The sequence below is a fragment of the Canis lupus genome, chromosome 1, assembly GCF_003254725.2.
Source record: "Canis lupus dingo isolate Sandy chromosome 1, ASM325472v2, whole genome shotgun sequence".
Lineage (NCBI taxonomy): Eukaryota > Metazoa > Chordata > Mammalia > Carnivora > Canidae > Canis > Canis lupus.
In genome coordinates this window covers 1055990-1071344 of record NC_064243.1, presented here as the reverse complement: position 1 = coordinate 1071344, position 15355 = coordinate 1055990, and the positions used below count along the sequence as shown (strand labels likewise).

At 42.6% G+C, this 15355-nt stretch overlaps 1 protein-coding gene across 9 annotated transcripts in view; it reads left to right on the top strand.

The window, feature by feature from the left end:
- Positions 1–15355, top strand: part of ATP9B (ATPase phospholipid transporting 9B (putative)) — a 237389-nt gene that overhangs the window by 130464 nt on the left and 91570 nt on the right. The gene's annotated exons all lie outside the window — the stretch shown is intronic.

The following is a 15355-nucleotide window of genomic DNA, read 5'->3' as shown; positions in this document are numbered from 1 at the left end:
CCTTACCCTTTGAATGTCTGTGCCCGTTTGCAGCACAGCAGAGTGGCACTGATGTGTTTCCCATCTGGAGAGTATCCTTGCCCTGTCCCAGGTCATATGAGTCATCCTAGTGAGCTCGATGAAGTATTGTGTTTGTTAGGACTCCAAATGTCTGTGTGTGACATATTTACTAAAGTGAAAGACAAATATTGTGCTACTATTATTTTAGTATAAATTCTGATTGTGATAACAGGGGAAATTATCCCTGTTGATTTATATTACAACTTTGTGCTAATTTGAGGAAATTGAATATACTGCAAGTCATTATTTTTTCATTAGAGTTAAATTTATTTAAAAATAAATTATTAAATTTTTGACAGAATTACATGCATGTTTGTGTATGTTTTCTATGAAGTACAGCGATTTCTTTTTCTTTAGTAAGCAAAATTAGAACATTCTAACGATGCATATATGAGTCCTAGGGTAGTATTCTTTCTTAATCATTTCTAATCATTTTACTTTTAGGATGAATATTGAGGGTAAATTTAATTTTAAATACTAAGATTTAAAATCTTAAAAGTTATCCTGTCATGTAACACAACTTCTGCTTCTTCTCACCTTCCTCTTAAGGGCAGCTTTCACCTCGCATTGTCTGTGTCCACACCTGACTGTTTTGCATGTACCTTTGGTTTTGGTTCCCATGCTGTTCCCTTAGGTGTTGACACAGAGCCAGTTAGGTGACCTTTCCCAGGTGTGTGCCTGTGGTAAAGAACTCTGGCTCTGAGGCTTAGCTGCTTGGTTAGAGCTGGTGTTGCCACTAACCAGCTAGCTCTGTGACCCTGAGCAAGTGGCTTCATTCTGTGTCTCACCACTCAGTATGTGTTAGCCATTGCTACTGTCTTCCTATAAAATGAAGCACACGTTGTGAATGAGTGCCCGGCCCTCGTCAGCCCAGAAATAGTCTGTGTGCACATAGCTGTTCATACACTCTGTCCTGCCCCACGCTGCCCCAGCCTGGAGACCGTCGCTGTGCCCATGTCAGCAGTCTTCCCTCCATTCCTCCTCCTTCTCCCTCTTCCTCTTGCTCTCCTTTTTTTAAAAAAAAAACAAAAAAAAAAACTTCTAAATCCCTTGGTATTAACACAATGTATCTATAACAGGAAGGGTATCTTTGATTTTTTGCACAACTGGATTCAAAACTCTGCTCTGCCACTGGTCAGCTTCACATGTAGAGCGAACACGCCCTTTCATTGGCTGGCACCTTCCTCGTGCTTAATCAACATTTAGGCATCTCCCTCTAGTTGGAAATCAGTGTAATTGTGATAGCGACAGCCCAGGGAGAATGCTGACATGTGGCGAGTTCTGTTCAGAGCACTTTGTGTACATGATGTCTGAATCAGCACGACCAACCTTGGGGGAAATGGCATCATCTGGTTTTAGAGCAGGGGACATTACAGTGCAGGAGGCTCTGCTTGTCACCATGGTGCATGCTTCGTGAAAGCACTGTAGATCATAGAACTCCAGCTTGCTAGGAAAACATTTTGTCATTAACAAAATAATCTTAGGATAAGAATAAAGTCTCTAAATTTGCATGTGTTACTAAATCTAAGTGTTAAATGCCAGGTTTATAGGTAAAAACTTCAGGAGACATTATAAGCATGTTCAGTGGACAAAAAGTAATGGGTGTAATTTATCTAGGGGAAGTACTGATATATGTTGAATGAAAAGATGATGTGATATTTGAATCCCTAAAGAGAAAAGGAAGACAGAAAATACTATTCACTGTAAGACATCATGTGAAGACTACATCTTAGTGTTCTTCCAGTAGCTTACTAAGCCAGTAAACATTTGGATTTCAGAGAAGGCTACTGGGAACAAAAAGGAAACATTCGAAAGGGAAATCAGATCGTTTAACTGAGTTTCCCTTCCTCAGGGAAGCACACTATTCCTTATACTCATTCTGAAGTGTGTGTGGGCCAGTCACTGACACAGTGGTCAGGTGAAGTTCTGTGGTGGCATTCCTGACAGCAGAGGAATTGGGGCTGGGGAAATACATATTTATAAAGGAGTTTTGTCTCTCAGTCATGCTGTCATGCAAACTGCCCTAAAACCACAGGAACATACTACAGCAAAGACTGCTTTTCTCCTTTGAGCAAGTGTCTAACATGTTGGCAGGTGCTCTGCTCCTCATTGTCCCTCAGGGAACCCTCCTGGACACATGCTTCCATGACCACTGGGTAGAAAGACACTGACATGACGGATTGCATACTGACTTGCAGCTTCTGCCAGTGAGTGGCACAGGTCACATTGCCTTGGTCAGAGCAAGCAGTGGCCTTGCGGAAGGTGAAGGAGTCAGGACAGTTATATCCCTTCCCCAAGTGCAGAAGGTGGGAAAAGCGGGAACATGTAATGACTTAGTACCACTGGCTACCCCAGCATAGTTATAGATGAGAGTGTCCAGGCCTTTTCTGTACACTAAGAACCAAAACAAAATAGGAACTTCCTAAAACCCCGTGGAATGCTGGCGGTAAAGGCCTCTAAGGCAGAGGAAGAGGAGCCAGGAAGGTTGAAGGAAGAAAGCCCTTCTGAAGATGCATGGTGGTGCACACACAGCATGCCGAGATCATTGGGGAGAAAAATGAAAAGAGACTAGTGATTTAGCAACAGGAGGATCCTGGTGAAATGAGAATCATTGTCTTTAATTTCTTCAGGCGGAATCGGATGCAAAAGCAAATATGGGGACCCTGTGCGGAAGATCGAGGGTGTTGGGAAGGACAGTGGTGGGGAGGGAACCCAAAGCACTGAGGGAGCAATAGGGGGATGCAGGCAAAGGATTTTATTGATTTTGTTTCTGGTGAGAGAATGATAAAACTATTAATGCCTTCCATAAAAGGAGAGAGAGAGAGAATCTTAGTTTATAAAGGGGAAAATATAGTCTACAGAAGAGTAAGTTTGATGTGCATCCCGCAGTAACTTAAATGTGGGAGCCTGAGGTCGCTGGAGAAAATATTGTATGTTGTTAAATGGCAAAGAGCTGCCATGTGCAGTAGTAGGGTGTGGTTGTTGGGCTTTGGAGAAGTGGGGGCAGTGCTTGGTCCTTGGCTCTGTAGCATGTTGTTTCCTGCCTCCCCCATAGTGTGTGCAAGGGGGACCTGTTCCTTTGTGAAACTGCGATGAGCTGTTGGGACGGAAAGCACTGCAGTCAGAGTTGTGTGGATGAAGAGGGAGAAGCTAATGATAACACTCCTTCAGGTAGGGAGATGGATGCAGAACATGGCTGGAGTCAGCGAGGATTCCTGAAAGCACAGGGGAGCATTGCGGCCTAACCATTTAGCTCATTGGTTCTTGAGCAGTGGTAAGGACCCAACTGCTGCTGGGAATCTTAAATCTGTGATGGATCCAGTAATGAGCAAGTGGCTTTCTCCGGTGGATGTTCAGGAGCCCCAGAGCAGAGGCAGAGACATGAACAGAGAAATGTCTGGTCCGAAGTGACGGGTGGTGGGGCGAGCAGGTCGGGGGCTCTTCCCTCAGTAGCTGCCACACCTGCCTGCAGATGCATACAGGCAGCCAGGGTCCTGCGGGTTGCGATACTAGACATGACGGCCTGCTCCTGGGGCCCCTGTCCCCCGTGCCCTTTGCCTCACGCAGGTGTGGAGTGTTGGGTGAGGGCTATTGCACCAAATCCTGTCTCCCCCTGGGAAAAGCACCAGTTGCCCCCATTGAGTTGGGGGACTTGAATGTGACTCCTCATGGAGGCGGGGGTGCTTATGTACCAGCATACCCTCCCAGAGCTGAGGGAAGGACATCTGTTGTGTGTGTAACCAGTTTTACTAGTTGCTTCATAAAATCTATTTTTAAACTTGTCATTCTGCCTATCTCATTTCCCAAGCCTTAATTTGGGCATTTCTCCTTTTGTCTTCATTTTGTCTATTTCGTTCTTCTCTAGCTGCTTATTAGAAAGAAAACATCAAACAGAAAAGTAAGGAGAAAAATATCACTTGTCTCATATTCTCCTGTGGCCACACATCCCTCCAACTCTATCCTATCCATGCATTTTTAAAAACAGAGATTAGGGCACTTTGTCTAGCTGCTGCATTAGCTGGCTACCTTACTTTGCAACACCTCTCTGTCCACACAGCCTTGTCTCATGACCCAACTGAGTGGCCTCAGCATCACCTCTGCTTGTACAGAGGCCACCCCCAGGTGTGTCTCCTAGGCCTGAATCAGAAACTGCAGGTGCGGCCACCTCTGAGACGGAGAGCCACCGCCTCCTTAGTGGCCACAACAATATGAAATGTAAAGAGAATTCATAGGCAAATAAAGCTGCAACCACATTTCACTCAGTCATATATCCCACCTGATGCACCCTTTCAGAGTTGTCCTTGTAATTGGTTTTCAAAATCTAAGGTGATAATTTTATAGACTCAGAATATACAGCCTTAAGCTTATTACAAGAGTTTATTAGAATACCTTTTATTTATTTTTTAAAATATTTTATTTATTCATGAGAGACAGACACAGAGAGGCAGAGACACAGGCAGAGGGAGAAGCAGGCGGGGAGCCTGATGTGGGACTTGATCCCAGGACCCTGGGATCACTCCCTGAGCCAAAGGCAGATGCTCAACCACTGAGCCACCCAGGCTCCCTATCAGAATTTTTTTAAATGTAGAATGTTTCATCCAGTCGTGGGGATTAATACCACAATCTACAACGTTGTTAGATGGAGGACTTGAGTTCTAAGATACAGACCAGTTCTTGTGGCTTCTTTTCAGGACAAGAACGTGTGCCTCTGGTGCGCCAACAGGCGCGAGGAGGGACATGGGGTCTACTTAGTCTGAAATTGTTATCTTAAACCTGAGCAAATCAAAAGTTTTTATTACTAAGCAGTTACTTTTATAATAATATTTGGTGAAAGTCTAAATTATAAGGAATACAACTTGAGTAATGGACTGTTTTATAAAACCTAGCTTGAGATATATTTAATAAGATGATACTTGATTACATTTAAGAGGGAAAAATTCTTACAGGAGGTTAAGAAAAATCAATTGTGACAGGCTGCCATTTTCATGCCATTCATAATAATAAGTTGCTCAGAGCAAGAGCATCAAGGATGAAATGGTAATACAAATTGCTTCAAGTAGTTATTGTAATCCCTTGGGCATATTGATTTGTGTTTCTAATAAAAAGATGCTTTCAAACGTCTCACTGACAGACAGGTGATATGTGCCATTATGTGAATTAGAGCTACTTCTTGTTCTCTGAATTGTTGTAAAGGCGTTTTCAGATAACAGAACAAAATAGAATCAGCTATGCTGTACTTTGTGGGTTGAAATATCAAGGCTGTGTTGGAAAATAGCTTACTTCTTTTTAAAAGGACAATTTATTAATATTTTAAAAGTTGTATTGACTTATATACTAAGATTGTTACCATAGAATAACTTCTCTTTTTTTCTTGTGGTTGCATGCAATCATGGCACCCCTTAATTTTTTTAATAGTTGCCTTCTTGAGTAATAAAATCTTTGGGTTTAAATATGTGTTTAGAAATGTGATGATGTGCTTTGCGAAAGAGCTGCATGTTGTAGAATACAGCAACGTGGTGGATCTCTGTGGATAAAAAGACTTTGGGAATGCTTTTTTTAGATAACTGTTATTAATATTAACAAATCATAGTGTTTGAAAGCCTCATCAGGAAAAGATTAACTAGAGAAACAAGCCTACAATAAAGTAGTTCAGCGGCATGCCGACAGGACCCAGTGTGGCTCTCAGGGTTATGGCAGCACCCACCCCGCCTTTGCTGCATTTGTGACTGCACACTTTAATATTACAGCTGCTCACAATTAAAAATTGTGTTTCTTCATCAGCAGTGTGAATGTAAATAAACTTATAATTTCAGGAAAACAATAAAGAGGCAAAATACTAAATAGTTAGAAAGCAATCCTAATGATAACACCTGGGACATAATGCTCTATCAGAGTATGCAGCAAATATCTATACTGGGAAACCTGGATTTAGTCCCTAAGTTCATTTTAAATATGAATTTGATTATAAAGCAGGTGTTCTAAATGGGAACATGAGCATATTTATTATTTAAAATAAATACTTTGTATCAGTAAAAAAAACTTAGTGTTACATAAAACTCTGAATGAGGAAAGCTTACTAATCATTTATTGCATATTCATTGAGAACTACTTGATAATATTTTATCATTTCTGAGCAGTATAGTTAAATTCTTTATAATCAAGATCATAACAAAGAAGTATAGGGACCTCTGGGTGCCTTAGTTGGTTAAGTGTCTGACTCTTGCTTTCGGCTCAGGTCATGATCTCGGGGTGTGGAATTGAGCCCCCAAGTTGAGTTCTGGGCTCAGAGATGAGTCTGCTCGAGATTCTCTCTCACTCTAAATAAGTAAATAAATCTTTAAAAAATGAAAGAAATATAATTTATTGAAGAAGCAAATAAATATTTTCACAATTGTCTTTATTTTTTGAAATCCTTGTTTCCTTACTCTGAGGCTTTAAAAATTGTTAGAAATTTATGGAAGTTGTGATGCCTTGTTGATCAGGATGTTTCCATCTTACTTTGTATGAGCTCACAAACCTGAGTGCTTACCATCACCACATTATCCTGAAGCCTTTTTGACCAGGATCTGAAATATCTAGTGGGACCAAGAGTAAGGAGTAAGGTCAGTTTTAAACCTTTTATCAGAACTGGAGGAAGGTGGTGTGTGGATAACAATGTTATGAGTAGAGACAGGAAGGGGGAATAGTGAGGTTTTCTGTTGTTCCAAGATTGCCAGACTTGGTGTTATCTTCCCAGGGAGGCTGTGGGTGTTGAGTGGTATAGGCCTACCGTGGGACTCTTCATGCTGAGGCCTCGCGTGGCTGTCACGGATCAGGAAGAGGTCACGAGTGTGGTGTGGGTTCAGAAGCAGACTTCCAGTAGGGGGGAGATTCTGAGCCAGCCCAGGTAGAGGGGAGGGTCACCTGGTTCCTTACTGTGCCTGGGAAGGCCTACAGTGCAGGGCTGTCAGCCCCCCGGTGGCTCTTCCTTCTTAGAGAAGCTGGTCAGGAGGAGAACATGGCCTAGCCTCACTTAGCAGGCCATGTGGGGTGCTTGTCTAAGGGCATCTGCCTGGGTGGGGTGGGAGGCCCACTGGCTCCTTGTGCTAGGCACCTCCAGTTTACTACCAGGGCCCCTGCACCCTACCCCCGAGGCCAGCTCCGTGCGACGATTGCTCTGTGCTGGCCACTGTTGCAGCATCAGCCCACTGGCATAGCACCCACCACATGTACTGAATGATGAGGTAGTTTTCTTAAGGAGCTGTTCATTTTTTTTTCCCTTCCATAGTTGATTTTTTCCAAGTGATAATTTTTTTAAAATATTCCTCAGCAATAAATATTAAAACATCTGGTTTCAACTTAATTGTCTTCTCATACATCTGAAAATATATTCTGAATGCTACTGTTTTTTAAAAATTTGATTTGTCAACGTACCAAAGTTTCTTTTTTAAAACTGCATTAACTAAAACATGTGTATGATAAATTTAACATGAAATTAAATGGCTCTGTTTTCTCCTATGTAATTAGCAGTGTCAGCTAATAATTACCTTTTGTGAAACTTTAAAATATATCGTGTGTGTGTGCATGTGCATGTGCAGGCGCGAGCTTTCCCACTGTGCTGAACTGTTGAGTGCCTGGGATTTCTTTCTGAGGGACAATCATCCACACGAAGCATCTCTGAAAGGCTTGTTTTTAAATTGCATAATGCCATCAAAATCAAAACGTTTTGGAGGGAGGCCTTGAGTCAGAATGATGTTTTTGAACAGTGTTGTTTGAACACTGTTAGGCTTAGAAACTTCTGTGGGATAAATTACACATCAGAAGTTCCTTTTCTTTACCTTCAGTATAAATTGAAATCAGCATGCCGGTGTATTTCATAGTATATTCAAGAGGTAATAGAAAGTTTCAAGTGAACCCAAAATATAGTGGTAAAGGTTAATTAGTCCCTTCCTCCAGTGAACAGAGCCTTCCAGTAGCAAAACTTGAGTAAATATTAGTTGAAGTACTTGCTGTTTGATGTTTTGAAGTCTTGATGGGAGGTGATGTCACAGGAAGAGCTCTGCCCCAGGCAGATGGGAGGGCCTCAGAATGAGGGAACCAAGGATGCCAGAGGGTGCACAGGGTGTGTCACCCGTTGTCAACAGCTCATCTTAGTGATTGTGTGAGCTGGATCCTGACACAGGTTTAGTTACTGAGGGTGGGTTAGTTAGTACAGTGGGCTGGCTGAGTGAGCTGTTTGCTTGGTTGATGAGAATTTGTGCTGAATGAGGCCAAGATGGAGAGGACCTTTCAGGAGAGCAGTGTCCCCTGAGTTATCTCATTCCTGGCAAAGGAAAGCAGGCTGGTAAATGACGGACGGTGACAGCAAGGTGCTCACGGTGCTATCAAGGGGCTTTGTGTCACCTGGGGCACCTGTGCTCATTGGTTCCTTTGCTCCATTAAAACTTCTAAAATATTTAGGCACATCTGCGTAGCTCAGTGGTTGAGCATCTGCCTTAGGCTCAGGGCATGATCCTGGGGTCCTGGTATCAAGTCCTGCAACTTCTAAAATTTTTAAACAAATGAGATATTATTACAGACAGAACTATAAGTAACAGTACTTTTTGATTATGAAACATTTTTTGAAGCACATCTAGTTCACAAAAAATTTTTATTTTCAAAACAGAGAAGAAGAATTATTTACAGTAAAGTTTATAAAAGTTTTCACCCTGATACTTGAGGGATTTAAAATGATGTATTTTATACACATACACAACAGTATGGGTAGAACTTTGAAAATACAATTATTGCCTAAGCTGCCAATCACTGTTTCCATTGAGGCTCCTCTGGCAGGAGATGGGGTCGTAAAAACTGAGGTGAATTTAATTAATTAATTTAATATGTGTGCATGCTGTGCAAGTGACTGGCAACATCTGTATGCTGGTGGCTGGAGTGCTCTCGTGGTCATCTTCCCTTGTACCGTGCCTGCCTGCCTCCCCATGGGTGGGCTTCCCCTCCTTCCCCATGGGGCCCAGCACACCTGGATATCAGCACCCACACATGTCTCAGGCGGCTCCTCCACCCATCAGGGTTTCCCACAGTGCTGGGATGGCAACCCGTCCAGGTGCCACTGCCATCCCCCTCTCCCACACAGCTCACACAGCTGCTTCCCCATTTGTTCTCAGCTTTGCGCCCAGCAACACACATGCTTGCAAAGTACAGGTTGGTATGAGGTTAGTTTCCAGCCCAAAGTGGTTCCAGGGGTCCCCATTGCTCTCAGAGCAAACACCGGCCCCTCTGCTGTAGCCGGGAGGCCCTGACCTCTTGCAGGAGCTCCTTGTGGGCTGTGCCCGCCCTGCTTGGTGTTTTTGCCCAGAGGCTCACCTCTGCTTCTGTGCTTAAATAAGTAAACCTGGGGTAACTATTTATGTGTCTGTGGTTTCCACACATCATTAACTCCCTGGAGGCAGGAGTTGTGCCTTTTTCTCTTCCTGCAGTCTAAGCTCCTCAGACATAATAGATGTTGGATAGTTTAAATTAGGAGCAAAGAAGGATATAAAGATGATTCGCCTGAAAGTTATGTAGAGTCTTTGTGGGAGACGTGGGCCTACCTGTAATAAACACTGGAGATGCTGTCCTAGGTGATAAAAGTGCTCTGACAGTAGGTGGATTGGGGGGGGGGGGCAGCTACAAGATGGAGGGCACACATTTATTGATCACTCCAGATTCTATACTTGGTGCTGTCCATATCGTCTTATGTGTGACTGGTGGTTTTCTGTTTGTTAGCGCAGTTATTATCTGTTACTGTCCTTGGTTTTTTGTTTTTTGTTTTTCTAAGAATTTATTTATTTATTCATGAGAGACACAGAGAGAGAGGCAGAGACAAAGGCAGAGGGAGAAGCAGGCTCCCTGTAGGGAGCCTGATATGGGACTCGATCCCAGGACACCAGGATCATGCCCTGGGCCAAAGGCAGACACTCCACTGCTGAGCCACCCAGGCATCCCTACTGCCCTTGATTGATGTTTATATTCTCCCTTTGTCCTGTGGGAGTGCATTCAGCCCAGTGTCTGTGTCCCATTATCATAAAGCCATCATTTAGAAATATTGTAAGTGGGATTGAAAAACTAGACAGTCACATGCAGAAGAATGAAACTGGACCATCTTCTTACACCAGACACATAAATTCAAAATGGATGAAAGGCCTAAATGATACAGGAATCTTACCAAATCCTAGAGGAGACCACAGGCAGCAACCAGTTTGACCTCGGCCGTAGCAACTTTTTGCTAGACACGTCTCCCAAGGTGAGGGAAACAAAAGCAAAAGTAAACTATTGGAACCTCATCAGGGTAAAAAGCTTTTGCACGGCAAAGGAAATAACAAAACTAAAAGGCAACCGACAGAATGGGAGAAGATATTTACAAATGTCCTGTCAGACAAAGAGCTAGTATCCAAAATCTATAAAGAACTTAATCAAACTCAACACCCAAAAATCAAAAATATAGTCAAGAAATAGGCAGAAGACATGAACAGACATTTCTCCAAAGAAGACCTACACATGGCCAACAAGCACATGAGAAAATGCTCTGCATCACTTGCCATCAGGGAAATACAAAACAAAACTACAGTGAGATACGACCTCATACCTGTGAGAATGGTGAAAATTAACAAGACAGGAAACAACAGATGTTGGAGAGGATGTGGAGAAAGGGGAATCCTCTTGCACTGTTGGTGGGAATGTGAACTGGTGCAGCCACTCAGGAAAACAGTGTGGAAGTTCATCAAAAAGTAAAAAATAGAGCTACCCTAAGACCAGCAATTGCACCTTTAGGTATTTACCCCAAAGAGGGACACCTGCACCCCAGTGTTCACAGCAGCCATGTCCACAAGAGGCAGACTGTGGAAAGAGTCCAGATGTCCTTCGACAGGTAAATGGATAGAGAAGATGTGGTCTGTATATACAATGGAATATTACTCAGGTATCAAAAAGAATGAAATCTTACCATTTGCAGTGATGTGGATGGAGCTAGAGGGTCTTATGCTGAGTGAAATAAATCTACCAGGGAAAGACAAATACATGATTTTACTGATATGTGGAATATAAGAAATAAAACACAGGGACATAGAGGAAAGGAAAGAGGAAAATAAGATGAAAATCAGAGAAGGATACAGACCATAAGAGACTCTGAACTCTAGGAAATAAACAGGTCACTGGAGGGGTGGGGGATGGGGTCATGGGGTGATGGGCATGAAGGAGACACGGGATGTGATGAGCACTGAGTGTGATATAAGACTGAGGAATCACTGATCCCTACCTGTGAAACCAGTGATACACTATATGTTAACCAAATTGAACTTCAGTCAAATAAACAAACCATTTGTTCTTTCTACCACAAAAAGATGTTCCAGATTCATCTTATACTTTCTTTGCCCCTGTCCTGGGATCAGCCCTGGGTTGCTCCCAGCAGAGAGTGGTATTTGGAAGTCAGGATCTGGGGCCTGCCTGTGCTTATTGCTGTTGAGATGGCTGTATCCAGACGCCGGCATCAGAGTGAGGAGACTGGTGCTAGTATGACAGGAAGACAGACACATGCACATACTGTCAGGCCTATTTTGTATTGTATATACTAAACACTGAGTTCAGATACACTTGCTCTAAGTTTCTTTTAGAGCCTGAGAAATATGGCTACTGTTGCCCTTGACATGTTTACTTATTTCATCAATCCCTGCCCTTGCCAGCTGCACCCCTTACCTCCTGTCCAGCTCCAGTGTCTGGGTCAGACCATCCTTGCCTGTCTCCTTCTTCGGGAGGCTTGCCACTAGCCCTACTTCTGGGCCGGTGTCACTCTGCTCGGGCACAGACATATGCATTGTGTTTAGAAAGGACAGGGACACATTCACATAATTAGTCTCCAGCTGTTTTATTTTTGTTTCATTTCTTGAGGGCTGAAACCATTGTTTATTCATTTTTTAGACCTCAGCCAAAGCTTATAGTATGTTAAGACAGACCTGTGAGGTGTGCAGTAAGTGCTGATTGTACAGATGAGTTGGTTGTTGAGAGCGCCAATGAAAGACATATTAAATACTTAAAGCTTCACCCTGAAAGAACCTTTAGGTGAGGATAGAATAGTATTTGTCTTTAATTGATTAAAGAGGAAGTAAGATCAGAATTACTCAGAGTCTCTTTGAGTGTTTAACATTTCTCTGGTGAGCAGATTTTTTATTGTTTGCATGTCCATAGTTGCAGACTGCTGTGCCCAGACTGCTGTGTAACAGGCGTTCATGGATGGGAACCTCCATCTCTCTGTAGAAAGCCCTGGGCAGACACAGGTGCCGGGGCCTGATGCTTCATGTGGACTCCAGCTCCCCTCCCTCCACATCTGCCAAACAGCTATCTGTGGGACCCTGGCCAAAGAGACGAGTAAAACCGTGTCCCTTCCCTTTCTCCGTCTGCTACTTTCTCCACAAGTGGAACTGACCTAATGTAAATTGCCTTTTGCATATGGTACTGTTTAGGATTCAAAATAAACACTGTCCTGAAAGAGATTATGATCAAAAGAGGGAATTCGTCATGGATACATTTCTCTTCTGTCTCTTTCCTTACATTTTACACATAGTACACTCTCAGTAAATAGTGACTTATTTTAGGTCTGAGTTGCTGTGCTGACATTAAGGTTAGGCTCTTTTTGTTTGTTTGGTATTCCAAATTAAGTGACTTTAAAGTTAATAAACAGACTCAGGCCTAGCACTGAAGTTTATGTCTTCAAGCCACAGAGCAGGATTCCTATTGATTCTGCTGTTGGTACTGATGGCTAACTAAGCATCGAGTACCTCTCTTCCTTGCAGCAACGCTGATGGCTGATGCTGCGCTCTGTAGAACTGTGTGGTTGCAGAGCTGCATTGTGGACCCTCTCCAGCCACCATACACAGACATACACACGAGAAGCAGAGAAAGAGACAAATGTCACATTACTACATGTATTGCGTTAACCTGTGGAAATGAGGGGCTTGTGTAGGTTACAATTTAGAGAAGGATTTTATTTTGTTTTGGTTGGAAGTTTAGTCATTCAGGAAACAATCTTAAGTTAAAGTCAATAATTTGTTTTTTATTACAATTACAAAAATTGTTTCTTAGCCTTAAGACACAGACATGGTTGGAAACACAACATAGAAAACAGAATTTTCATAATGGACCAATTTAATATGTTTTTAATTCCAAACAATATAAAGAAAAATGATTACTTCCAAGTTTTAATTTTGGGCTAAGATGATGCATTTGTTCTGTACTTCAGATAAATGCAGATGACATTGCAGCAGCTTGATTTCAGGGGTATGTGTGCACTTTGCCTTCTCAGCAGTCAATTCAGGTTACTATGGAATGTACTCTAGATTCTAGAAGAGAATCAGATTGAGAAGTTTCCTCACATTCTTTAGTCATCAGTTCTTTGAGATCTGTTCTCAAGCCATGAGAGTTGTAACCCTTCTTTTTTTTAAAAAAAAAAAAAAGATTTTATTTATTTATTCGTGAGAGACACAGAGAGAGAGAGGCAGATACACATGCAGGGAGCCCGACGTGGGACTCGATCCCAGGTCTCCAGGATCACACCCTGGGCTGAAGGCGGCGCTAAACCGCTGAGCCACCTGGGCTGCCCGACTTGTAACACTTCTAAAGATATTTGTGGTTGCTAATTAACTGACGCCAGTAAATAAATACATGGGTTTTGGACATTTTAAAGGATCCATGTGATTGTACAATTTCATTTAGCACATGTGAGTCATTTTAAGGATGTGTAATATTCTAGGTTGTAGCTGTGTGTTCATTTTTTGTTTTAATGCTGAATCAGTACATTGAAAGGAAAAGAAGGGTTCTGGGGAGCTGGGTTTGTTTTTCAAAGTAAGATTCACATTGCTCATGAGAGACTTTACGAATGTGCGAGTTTTATGAATAAATGAGTAATTTAGTCATTTTCCCCTTACAATCAATGTAAACAGTTCAAGAAGTATAAAAATGTTCAGTGTGTTACTTTGTTAATGCTGCAGTGCTAGCTTTTCGAAGTAAAATGGAAGGCTTTCAGGCATCCTTTTGTCTTCCCAGAATGGTGGGAACCTCTTCTTACTGGTCCATTCTACCTCTGTTTTGTTGTCCCATCTGAGTTTCAGTTAGTTCGGTTGCTGGATGCAGGTCGAGCTGTTTGCTGCTGTTATTAATTTTGTGAAGTTGTTTCTGTTTATAATTTTTTTCTTTTTTAACGGCGGGGGCCGTGGGAGACGGAGAGAGAGAGAATCCAAGCAGACTCCACGCTCAGCACAGAGTCAGATGTGGGGCTCCATCTCCCAATCCTGAGACCATGACCTGAGCTGAAATCAAGAGTCAGGCACTTCACTTACTGAGCTACCCAGGAGCCCATTTATAATCTTTTGATATCAATTCACCAATTATGTTTCATACTAAGAAATCAAGTATAAATTCTCCAAGTTCTATTTAGTGCTCCCGGAACCACCTGGGACACTGCTGACTTGCTCCATCATCCATCCATGAACACTTGTTTTGTCAGCTCAGGAAAAGCACAGGGGCATAGACATCTGTTCCTTTAGGGACTCCTCATCCTCTCCCTGGGAGACACGTTAACAGACCATTTTAAAACAGACTTGACCTTTACAGTCCTACTAGTCCTTGTGTGTTTGGGGAACATTGGAGACTGACCTAACAAACCTGGGATTGTGAGGGAGGTATAGCCTGGAGGGGGTTAGATTCCGGGAGTGGTAGGGCGCTACAGGCTCCTCCCTGTCAGAGGCGAGCAGAGATCCTGGGTGCGTAGGTCCCGGAGCAGGACTGATTGTGTGCTATTGGTGTGTGAGGTTAAGGGAGAGAGGGGCAGAATCGTCCTTGAGAAAGCAGTTGAGGGCTTCGTGCCGCTGTGGAGGGCTTGACCCACATCCTAGAGCCAGGAGAAAACAAGCTAAGGGTGGGGGGCTGTGTGTGGTACATTGTTCTGACCACTGTGTGAAAGATGGACAGCAGGTGAGTAGGGTGAGTCCCATTTCAGGCAGTTCAGTGTCATAGTCTCTACAGCACAAGATTGAGGTCATGATACTGTGTAGTTTATATACAACACATTGCCTGACACCTCATAAATGCTCAAAAAATGCAGTCAGAGGTATGAGAGAATTGGAAATTTTTAAATATTAATATAAAAAATATGTACCTTGGTGCTTAGCTTTTAAGTTTTTAAATAAATTAAAAAAAAAAACAAATTTGATGATCTTAAAGACTGAGACTTGATCTGAAAGAGCTGTGTACTCCTGAGATTCAAGAAGCCAAGTCTTAAAGAAACCAA